Raw genomic sequence first — 11,775 nt, 5'->3', positions numbered from 1 at the left:
CCCTGCCTGGCTTCTCGCGTACTTCGTGGCGAAAATTTACCCCAGGGGTTGAGATTCATACAGAATAGGTATGCTGAGACCAACGACGGCCCTGAGCAGGAAGCCGGAGGTGGCGGGGGGAGCGCAGCTGAAGAGGGAGTTTTGGCGTTTCTGCCTCAGAGGATGCAGTTCTGAGTCAGACATCCTCCCTCCCGCCCGCCTTCGGTCCCTCAACAGCCTGGGACGGAGCCCTTGCCCCTCCCCCGCGGTCTGCGCCTCCGGGGCTGCGGATCGCCCCCGGCACCAGCCCCAGCTGCGGCCGCCCCTCCTCCGCTGCCCTACTTCCCTCCGCACCTCCTCGACAGCCCCCCTGCCCAGCCCCTGCCGCAGTCTGGTGTCTCGGCCGCGCCCAGACCCGGAGCCGTTCGGCGTAACGTGCAGGGCGCTGTTGCAAAATGGACACTGAGGGCTCAGTGGCGGGCGCGGATCGCGCTCTCAGCCCGTAAGCAAAATGGCGGCTGTTTGGCTTCGCCTTGGTAACCCTGCCCCTGCCAGGCGGGGCGGGTGAGCCCCGTGCAGGGGGAGGGAGGGGAGAGCGGACGCCATTTTCCCAGAGAGGCAGTGACATAGAAGGGAGCGTAGGAGGCTGAAAGGAGGGAGACACGGGAGCAGCGGCGGCAGCGGGGTTTGTACACAGGTCCTAAGGCAAAGGCGCTTCCGAGCTGGTCCCTGTAGGGTTCTGCGCACTGAGCTAGGTTTGGGGGGAGGGGGGGTCTCCTCTTTCCTTTCTTTCCCTTTTCTTTCTTTCACCAGAGCCTGCTGAGGGTTGAGTCCTGCCTAGGGTAGGGATATCCGCAGTGGGGCTGTTGCATTGTTTTGGTTGGGATAGAGAAGGGGCTCAGCTCAGGGGTCCTGCTGCCTGGCCTGTGACCATTACAGGTGAGTCTTCGGTTATTGCCAGTGTATTCTGCTGTGGGTGCTTCGGGGAGGGGGGTGGCAAAAGGGGAGCGAAATGCGACGGGAACGTCTCCTTACCCCCGGTGCGAGCGTAACTCCCTCCCGCCCTGAAATGTGTTTAAATTCTGTTTAGGTTGCCTTGAATTTGTTTTCCCTTTTGTGGGGTTTGGTTAAAAAAATGGCAGGCTGTCGCTATATCTTGTGAATATGGCGGGTTACTGTAACTGGAGGAGCTGAGGAGAATTTTTTGGCAGTTATGCCAGATTTATGCATTATGCTTAGAAAAAGAGCCGAAAGGGGCTATTATGTGACAACATACGCTTCCTTACACTGGTGGTTTTAAGAACGGGTTTGTGTGTTATTGGGACTGCGTATTGAGTTTTATGAAGCTGAGGGAAGCCTATTCTCTTCCTCCATCCTGTATATTTTTGCTTTGTGGTGCTAAAATGGCTCGTTATAGGCCTAATCTCTCTGCCTTCCACACCCCCGCCTCCTTTCCCCCCTCCCTGCTAATATCTCCGCTTCGTGGTGTAACCTGGACAAACGGAGAGCAGTCCTCAAGAGTTTCTCTGCCAATTTAAAAGGGGATCATTCTCTCCACCCCCTTTCTTGAGGGTGTAAGTAGTTATATTGGTGCATCCCTTTCTCGCTTTAGTTCTCTGCAGGCAGCCTTCGTGTTCCTTGGGTGGCACATTTCAGTCTTTTCTGGTTTTTTCCCTTAAAGAAATAAATGTTGGTGGGGTAGACCCTATTGCTGCAGACCTAGGGGAAGAGAAACAAACGGTTCACTGTGTAGTACTAAATAGGGTAGAGAAACATAATATAGCCTGATTATAAAGGTCCTGTATTCCCCCATACTCAGCCATTAGGGAATGTGCGGTGGCTGGAAGCCCTGAGGTCCCTAAAATGGTACATACTACGTGTCGTTAAAAGCAGAAGTTTAGCGCTGCATCTAGATTTAGGAATGTTTTAGTCTGTTTATTTACAGTACCTTAAAGGAATAATAACGAAACGTGTTTGTTATTCAGGGCTCAGATCAGCGAAAAGAAAGAGATATCCATGGCTGTACTGCTAATGCATGATTAATTGATTATGATCGCTATACTTTTAAAGTTACTTTTCAAAAAATGTGGAGCAAATTTTTTAATTTCCCTCTTTTGTCCTTTAGAGATTCTAAAAATGGCGGCCTCAGGCTGATGTTGTGGTAATCTAATCAGCTCGGGTCCTCCACACCCCATGCAGCGCGTTTGTCTGCAGCATATTAGAGTCTTATTATGTTTAAATGAAAAGACTGTTCCCTTCAAATAACGTACAAAACATCTCTTGACTTTACTGCGATTTAAAAATGCTGTGTTCCAGCTGATTAATTTTATTGGTTATGTGTGTGAAAGGCAAGTGAACGAGACCACTCTTGTCGGGGAAAAGGGGGGTGGAAAGAGGCAACAGACTCAAGCGGCTTCTGTGAGGGGTGTGTGTAGGTTGCTGTAAGGTAATATGTACGTCGGTTTAATAATTTGGAAAAGCTCCTGTGTTTGAGATGGAAACTGTGTATCTGTCCATCCTATTAACGACATAAAAGCGGTAAAATTGATCAAAGTAAAGAGTGGATTAAGATCGCTAAAACGGTCATCTAAATTCTTTGTGGAATCACATTTGTGAACGTCATGTTCACCTTCCAGGAAATACCTTTGCTGGACATAGGGGTAGTAATTCTATGTATTGATAGTTTGAGAGTACTGAAAGAACTTAATACTTACAGAAATAACGTATGTGAGATTGTAACCTGTTACTATTAAGACGTGGAATTTCTTCTGCCACCATGTAATCTTGGTACTACATTTTTTGTCTTCAATTTATTTTGTATATTGCTGTATAAATTGTTTTTGTAGTAATACACATACAAATACTGAGGGAAAGTGCGCTTCCTAACCTCTAATTTTTTTCCGAAATGAAATATGAACCTTTTAGTATCACCACTATAAATATGTTTGGGTGGGGGGAAGGGAGGTCACAAGGATTTATTATTTGGTAGTTGGTGTAGTGTACTCTGATACAAACTATGGAGGCTGCAAACTGTACATTTTAAAAGACAGCCAAAAAAATTAATTTGTCCCTCTTTTTTTTGTATGCTTGTCTTTAATCTTGTCCTTGATTTAATGAGGTATGAATTCCTATTCTAATATAGCTTTGGAACCTTCTGGATTTAAACAATCAAAAGTGAGGTATTGGAATGGCAAAACTACCTCTAATCTCTGAAGAATTTTATTTAGTATCATTTAGAAGCACTGATGTGTGGTTTAAGGTATACCTAAAGTTGAAAAATAAGATAGTAAGACTTCGAGTGTTGTTAATGCATGCCTTTCGTATGTTTTGAGGCCAAAGGCTGAGTGATTTCAACCACCAAGTGATGCGTTAATAGTCCAGTAATGCATGCTCCTGTCATACCTTCCTTATTTATATAGGTTTGATTCTTTTAACAAACCATGTCTTACTCTGTTTATTAAAAAGTACACGAGTAAGATTATAGGGAGTGTAAGTATGGGCCTTTCTGGAAACCTTTTGCCTTTTTCTTTCCTCTCCTTAGGTTTAAAGCTCCTGATCTTGTGAATAATTTTTTTATTGTGACTTAGAGGGCTATGCAGCTCCGCAGTCTAACTTCATGGCTTCAGTCATGTTCTCAAGCAGACATCTGATTCAAGATTAAAATTAAAAGAAAATAATTCTGTTAACTTTACAAAAAGTGGTTTTTTGGGGTAAAATGAAATAGATCCAAAGATTGAAATATTCATACTCAAATTTTACAGCTTTTCTAGATTGTGAATTTTATGCATAAGAACCTCTTGGGAATTTTGAAATCTTCCAGAGTTTTCCTGTATGAGTTTTAGTGAGTCAGTTTGCCTATGTGACTCAGTTTCTCCATTTGCAAAAGCAGATCTGTGATCTGTTTTAAGGAGACAATATTACAAAGGAAATTCTGCCTTTTTTAACTCCATTGATGTTGATATGTTAAAGTATATTCATAAAAAATGGAATACCCTTTCCCCCCAAACTAATAAAAACTTCTTGAAAGAAGGAAGGTTTGAAATCTAAATTATTTTTTTTCAGGAGGCGTTTCTGATTTACAAATATTGTGTTACAAATGCAACAATATGGACTGCAGTTCTAAAACCACGTACATATTTTCAAGCTTTTCATATCTAAAGGAAAAATCTGCTTAACTGTCACTTAGCCTTTTGGATGAGCTTTTTTGCCATTTGGGAAATTTCAGAAGGGAAATAATACTGCCTTTTTAGACTATATCTAGGGAAAGTTTCTCACAGCACCAACATTCAGTTTACTTTTAGGAGTTGCATTACCTCATATCTTTGGTACAGTTTCAGCACACACAACTCTTAACATTCTGTTGGAAAGCAACAGAAATTGGTGTCACACTGAAGGCTACAATGTCTCTCTAGTCCTGATCTCGGGTTGATGTAAGCACAGTCTTAATTTTGCGTGCATGCTAATACTAATTTTAGTAAGGACTATTTGTGGAACTTAGTTAAGGAGTGGTGTACATAACTGTAGAATCGTGGCATTGTTCTAAATAGATTCATGTAAATGAAGATTTAATGAAAGTTTTTTGCTGGTTTTGTGTAACACTTAACAAAATTGAATGGGGGGTGGTAGATTGGTGAAGATATAAATGCCAGTTCAGACTTCTGGAGAGATCCTAAGGAAGTCCATCTGTGTTATTGGCCTTGTGACTTTCATACGAACAAGCAGTTGTGAATCTCTCAAAAGCAAATTTTATTGGGCAGTGTTTTTGGAACAGGTACAGTGTTTAAATGTTTCCACTGTGCAAATAGTAGTTTTGATTTATTGCTAAGAATGAAACTTGAGGCATCTCTGGGGAAAAAAAAAACCACTTAACCAAATGTAGAATGTGGATTAAGAAAAAAAATACTTTTCATTCTTCCAAATTCAGGATTATGTAAAATACTAATTGCAGTGGGCTTTTGAATGGTGCAAGATTAATATTTCGAAGTACACCAATATTCACATTTTCTTACTAACCAAAGAATTGTACTCACAAAAGTTAACCTAATCTCTTTGAGGATCCAAAATATTGCTCACGACCTTGATACTACAAAAAACCTCCTATAGTTGTGTTCAAAGACAAAACTGTTGTTACCTTTAAGGCATAACAAACAAGTTACTTAAAAGAAACCGTGTCAAGGTTTCATATACTTGGTAGGAGATACTGAGATTATTTTTACTTCCTCTTACAAATCTCAATATATTAATGTGGTGTTAATTAAACAGGCAAGATTTTAAGCTCTGCTGGCTGTTAGAAAATTTTAATAATTATCTGTAAACCTTTGAAGATAGCTTTGTTGTACAAAGTATATATTTTTTAACAGGCTTGACTTAAATGCTTTCTTATCTGGATTTTTTTTAATTAAAATATTTGCTAAGAATTATGGTAAATCAGTGTCCACTCAAGTTAGGTGTTTCAAAAGTACAAATGAAGACTATATTGAAGTAGCACACATATTGTATCCTGTGCAAGTAAAATGTGTTAATTTTGCATATTTTATTGAAAGAGTGCTATCTCTCCTTTCATGTGATAGTTCATACACTGCTTAGATGGAGATGCTGTGTTGTAAAACTTAGGTGAGACTTGCAAGGGCCCAGCAGTTTCGCAAATCAGGCTAAGTATGGGAATGTCAAAATAGTATTAATCCTAGTTTTAGGTTAACATTTTCATTAGGTGTAGATATTAAAGTATCATAATGCAGGTTCAGGTTTAGAGAAGCTTTTTTAAATTTTATTTTATTCTCATTTGTAGTTGTGTTTTTTGTATTGTTTTATATGCCATCATAGTCTAGGTAATCATTCACTTTCATATCTCTATCTCAAAAATATATTACCATCAAGTTCAAAGACAAGATGATAAGACTACATTCTAATGACATTATTGTACTTTATATTACAGTTTAAGAAGGAGGACCTATAATCTATTGTCCATTGTTGGTTATTTCATCAGTCACAGAAGTGATGAAATTAATATCCTACCTTTACAAAGTGAGAACTTAAAATGTATACAGGATGGCAGGTTTGGATCTCTTACCCTGAGGAGCTCTGAATATTTAAATTGGTTCGGTGTTCATTACTCTTTAACTCTTTTAACTTGACTGGGTCTAAAGATACTTTTTTCTTTAACAGTGGGTGAGGTTCTAAACTTGCCTTGAGTAGACAAAAGGAGTTAACTCCTAATTAGTATGGTTATAATGGGGCTGTGTTTAAAACCATATCACAAGACAGATGATATTCCAAGTCTAGACAGTTAATCCTGTCTTAACTGTTGGTTTAAGGAAACTTCTCCAATGAGGAATGTTTTTAGTAGGTTCTACTTAAACTGAAGGTGAAGACTTGAGAATTACAGCAACTTATTTATAACTTTTTGGGAAGGTATACAGAGATTACATGTCTCGTTTGGTTTCTAAACCTATCATTCTATGACTGTGAAAGAAACACGAATAATTCTATGTAAAACTGATAAAAAGCACAATAGTTTTTTTACTGATTTAACCACAAGATTCTTCTACTTTACCAAGTAACAAGGCTAATTGCTCTTTTTTTGCTTAGGGTAGAAAGACTTGACTTATTCTTTAATAACATTTTGCAGGATTTTTATGAATGACTGTAGTGGTTTTGTATAATGTTCATTCTCTGCTGTCTCTTACTTTGCAATCGCGTCTTCTGGAAGAAATTAAAGACAAACTCTGCATCCTTTTTTTTCCCTTCTGTGTGGCAGTGGTATTGGAACTTTAAAGCTGTGTTTTGTGCTTCCACTGCTGGGCAGAATGTTTGTTATGTTTATTCTAAGATGACTTATTTCATATCTTTGTTACTACAATTAAAAACGCATACTGATATCTCCTTTGAACACACAAAGAAATAAAGTTAAAAATACACGGAATCTAAATTTATCAACACAAATTAGTCAATATAGTTTTGCAAGATAATGGTGATTGAAAAGTAAATGTTTTTTGTAGGAAAGATCTTTTGACCTTATACGTTTGTATTTTTTTGGCTGTCCTTGAATGTGATATGGTCCCCTCCCTTTGTTCCCTCACCCTCTCTTGCCCTTTTCCTCACAAAATCTTAATAAAGAGAATTGAAATATTGACAAGTTGTTACCAAGAAATATAGTCCAGGTTGAACTATAGTTAAAATTACATAAGAGTTCTCCTAACTGCTAGAAAGAATTAAAGTTTCTGTTTGAAAGAGCACAGCTTTTTGACTTGCTTGTGTTTAGATTCCCAGGTGTAACTTCAGCAACTAGGTGAATGTCTACAAACTGCTTCCACAAGTATGAGCAGAAGCATTGTTGAAGCACTGATTCATATCAGTCAAATGCCACTGATAAGACAGAGGGGCTAGTTTTTGGAACCTGCCTAAGTGAAAACATATAAAAATAAAACTTTGCTTAGCTGAAATGGCAGACTTCAAGTAAGTCAAAAGAATTTACTGCTTATGTATCAGGTATCTAATAATTACACTAGGCTCCCAAGGCTTATTAAGCAGCATAGAAAAAACTTACGTGATGTCATGAAGTCAGCAAAATATTTAGATTGTTGAAAGCAATACCAATATGTATTTGTAGCCACATGTTTTCTGCCCTCTCTGGAAAAAAAAAAAAGGCTTCTTTTTGGGAGGACTGTTGGGCCTTAGATTTTAGATCTTCCAGTGACTGTATCACCATGAAGTATACTGTTACATTTAATAAAAAATAAATATACTTAGCCCCCACAGTTGCAGACATGACTTGCAGAGTATTCTTACAGAATGTGGAATGTGTGTACTTGCAAAAACACTTCATATTTTGAAATGTTTGTCAAGAATAATAACTTAAAGGAACAGGTGTAAATGTTTTCTTGGAGACTGACTGGTAAGGCACATACACATTTTGTGTAAGTTTAATCAGCGGTTATTTACCACTTTATGGTAGATGGAGAAAAATGTTTGCAGTGAAAGAGCTGATACAAAGACCGACTTAAAGCCAAGATCTTTTTACTGCGAAATTACTTTATTTGTTTTCTTAACCTTTGAATTTCTATTTAAAGGAATTTTACATCTCACAGTGATATTAGTATAAGACACTAATGTTGGGAAGCTAGTATATACTTCTGCAAGCAATAAGCAATATTGCTATCAAAAAGTAATTTTTTCTCTTACTTTTCTTCCTGTGCTGTACTTGTCTTGTATTTTACAACTCCTTGACTCCAGCTCAAATAATTGCTACTTTTTGAATGGATAGACCTTTTTGTATGTGGTTTATTTTGAGAAGTATGGCAGGTGTTTAGTAAACTTAAAGGCATCAAGTGATTGGCTGTTAATTTTCAATTTTGGGGGTTGTTTTCTGTAAATATAAAAATAAATCTGTAAGCATGGTATTTCTCTGTATACCTCTGCTCGCTACTACTTTGATACATTTCTGTTCAATAAACTAGTTCTTGCTCTTTGTGTAACTGCATTTACCTTTATTTCCCTTCTACCACTCGTTCTTTTTCTCTTCCTAGTCCCATATTTTGTCTAACTTCCACTGAGAGAAGAAAAGGAGGAGTGAAGAGAGAGAAGAGGTAAGGGAAAGTCTTCCATATTTTAATGGACTGGCATAAATATTTGAGGAAGAGAGAGTGCTTTCCATCACTTCTGCAGGAATACTCAAGAAAGAGCACTCTTGGACCAGATAGTAAAGGGAAGATAGCCTACAGCCGGTGGAAACTAGCTCTTCTGTATAGCAGAAACTTTGCTGACAGACTGATTCTATGTTTATACTTGAAAGGGCAGCTTGCTTTCCACTGACTAGAGCTGGTGTAATGCATGTAATGACCTGCATACTGAAAAATTGATACTTACATGATGGAAACTCAAGGGTTTTCTTATGCATGAATATTGAATACTACGAGGAGGGGTTTTTTTCCTTCTTGGTTCTAGATCCCAAACTGAAGACTTAATTCATGAAGTTTGGCTGTCATTCCAAACAACGTCTGAGGTTTTTGTTCAGTGTAAAATCCTATATGTATTGTATCAGGATGTTCATAACTATGCTAATGAAGTCTTCACTGTGCTTGTTCTTACTCTATATTGGCACTGAATTAAAAGCAAAGTAGTATGAGGAGCCTTACTCCGTAGTAGTTTCTCTGTAATAGCTGTGTTTCTTAAATAAGTTTGTCTAATGATCACTAGGTCTCTGTCAGTACAACCGATAACTTTAAAAAAAACAAAATTTGATAGAGTTAGGAATTTCATACCCTTGAGATCCCTGAAGCTTAATGAAGATCCAAAAAGGGATGCAAAGGGGCAGCTATGTGCGGTGTCCTGGAAGAAACAGTGAGAGGCAGCATAATGATTTTTAGCCATTATCTGTCATGTGTGTAACTGCAAACCAGCCATAGCAACTCCTTTCATTTTTATTTTTTTTTTCTTTTGGTTGACTGACAGGACATGTGAGGAGGAGGTGAGGTAGACCTGACTACTAACAACATGTACGTCAGTGTGGATGGCATAAGAGATTATTGAGGGGCCTTTGAGTGAGCCGAGGACCAGTTAACGTTGTAATGAGGAAGATACTGCTATGAGAGAGATATAGAGAACATTAGGTCAGTGGGAATGTTTGGGCACAAAGTACAAATACATAGGAAACCAGATTTATTTTAGAACAAATAGTTTCTTCTATGGGATTTGTGGGAGTTGGTCGTTAATGGGTCCTAATTGTAATTGTATTTGAGTGTGCCTACTCTGTCTGTCTTTTACCTACTACCCTTTTTTGTCTCGGCACAAATTTGAAGTAGACCGGTAATTTACCTGTTAGGTTACCATAGAGAGCAGCAAACAGTAGCAAAGGTCTGAATTTGGACTCATAGTTGTTACTAAGCCTGCATACATCATACTGCAACTGCAGTGGTGTAACATTTGGAAGTTGGATATCCCTTTTAATCTCTCAGCAAAATCTTTACCATGGTGGAGCATGGCGGGGGAAATGGAGAAAGAACTTCTTTGTGGGTGAGATTAGTCATTTATTCATGTATTCTGCTTCTAGGTCTGATTAAAGATGTGTTATCTCCTTAGAAACAGCCAGCAATAAATAAATATTCAGATTACTTTGATATATGTATTTATGCTGTGTATATACATACTGCATATATTTTTTTCCAGATTGCTTTGGGTGTAGATATGTACATCTATGTATATATACACATGCATGCACACAAAGTAGTTCACTATTTGAAGGGTATCTAGAGTATACCATTAAAATGTCAATTTCTATCACTACTTTTCCAAATGACTATCGTATAGTGAAGACACAAGTGCTTGGAGCAGTAATAGAAAGCAGAAGTTTAACAAAACTTAAAATTTTTGTTAGTAAAATCTTCTTAAAGTTTTCTTCTCTCCCTGTAAACCCTCTCCCCTAATTAAAAAAAACCAAAACTAAAAAAGTGAAGGGAAAAAAAAAAAAAAAAGAAAACATTGTAGGCAGGGAAGCCAGGTAGCAAAGCTCAGTTTATTGGCTCTGACAGTTCAGGACAGTAGTTTTCACGCTGGATTTGTGGACTGTGACACTGTATTTATAGGAGCATTTTTACTTAGAAATTTCTCCTGTATGGATTATGCTAGGGCATAGGTGTATCAACTTTTCTTAGGTCCGTTCTTGTGGATTTCTTTGTGGGAAGGGTGGTTCCCACGAGCACAGGTTAAAATTGTTGGCCTGTAAATCTGCAGGAAGGCATGACAAGAATTGCTTTTGCTAATGATTGCAAAACGTGTGTACACAGATGATGTAATCGGGGGGAGGGAAGAGGAAGATTTTTAAATTGCATGCTCAATAAAAGGTAAATTATGCATAGAAGATGTTTTTAAGTGTTTGTCCTATAAATTCTGTTTCCCTTTTTCTGGCGTATGTAGTAGGCTTGATGTGGTGTCACTCAGTTATAAGGTACTTAACTATGTTCCTGTGTGCTACATTGCGTACCAGCACTTCAAATATATTTCTATCCACCGCCCTTGTAAAGAAAGCATTTTTAAGGGGAAGGAAGGCACCAACACACCATGTAGACTATTTTTCCTGGTGTGGTAAGAAAATCAAAAAGCGTGCTACCTTTTGGTCATCTATCTCTATTACCGGAGATGACTCGTATAAATAACTAACATCAAAATCACTAGGAGTCAGACGAGGTCTGAAAGCAGTAGTATGATCTTGGAAGCCTTTGCATCTTGCCTGAAAGACCCTGATAAGATGGGAAACTCCACCAGTTAGTTGAGTTTAGTTTCAGAGTGATTCTGTGTGGTTCTGGAGCCAGCCTGGACCCAGAGTAGCATGGATTTTCTACTGGGAGCAAATGGAAGTTGGAGTTTTGGTTTGGGTTAGTGCAGTACGAGTACAGATGGATTGCTTTTACGTTCAAAATGACTTGAAGTTACAACCAGATTAGCATCTTGTGCTGGTTGAGCTGAAAGGTCTTGCTTGACTCAAGACTATCATGCAACTAGTTTGTGTATTTTGTGTCTGAATCATTTTTACCTCTAAATCTGGTAACTCTTCTCTACACTACTACTTCCTTGGTCCATGCACGAGTGGAAAATTGACTGTGCAGATCAGTTTGTTTCAGCAATTTCATCTGTTTGTTCCAGTAAGCTTCAAGTTAATTCCCTTAGATTTGTACACATCCCTTAAAAAACAAATCTTTATGTATACTGTGTATATTCTGATACTTAAATACATTACTCCAAGAAATTGTTACTAATTTTTTGCCTGTGGTTAAAGGGTGTGAGGTAGTGGATTTACCAGTA

General features: G+C 38.4%; 1 protein-coding gene across 5 annotated transcripts in view; it reads left to right on the top strand.

Annotated features, from left to right (window-relative positions):
* Positions 1–336: 336 nt before the first annotated feature.
* KMT2E (lysine methyltransferase 2E (inactive)) overlaps positions 337–11,775 on the top strand; it is a 62,456-nt gene continuing 51,017 nt past the window's right edge. For 2 of the 5 annotated variants that reach the window (XM_054188145.1, XM_054188147.1), the window contains exons 1-2: positions 338–918; positions 8,505–8,564. The gene's annotated coding sequence lies outside the window, so the exon portion shown is untranslated. Of the gene's footprint in view, positions 919–8,504; positions 8,565–11,775 lie in introns of all 5 variants that reach the window. The other 3 variants (XM_054188150.1, XM_054188148.1, XM_054188146.1) reach the window with 3 other exon arrangements.

The sequence above is a fragment of the Rissa tridactyla genome, chromosome 1 (assembly GCF_028500815.1).
Source record: "Rissa tridactyla isolate bRisTri1 chromosome 1, bRisTri1.patW.cur.20221130, whole genome shotgun sequence".
Classification (NCBI taxonomy): domain Eukaryota; kingdom Metazoa; phylum Chordata; class Aves; order Charadriiformes; family Laridae; genus Rissa; species Rissa tridactyla.
The sequence above is the reverse complement of the archived record's forward strand: the minus strand, read 5'-3'. Positions and strand labels throughout refer to the sequence as shown.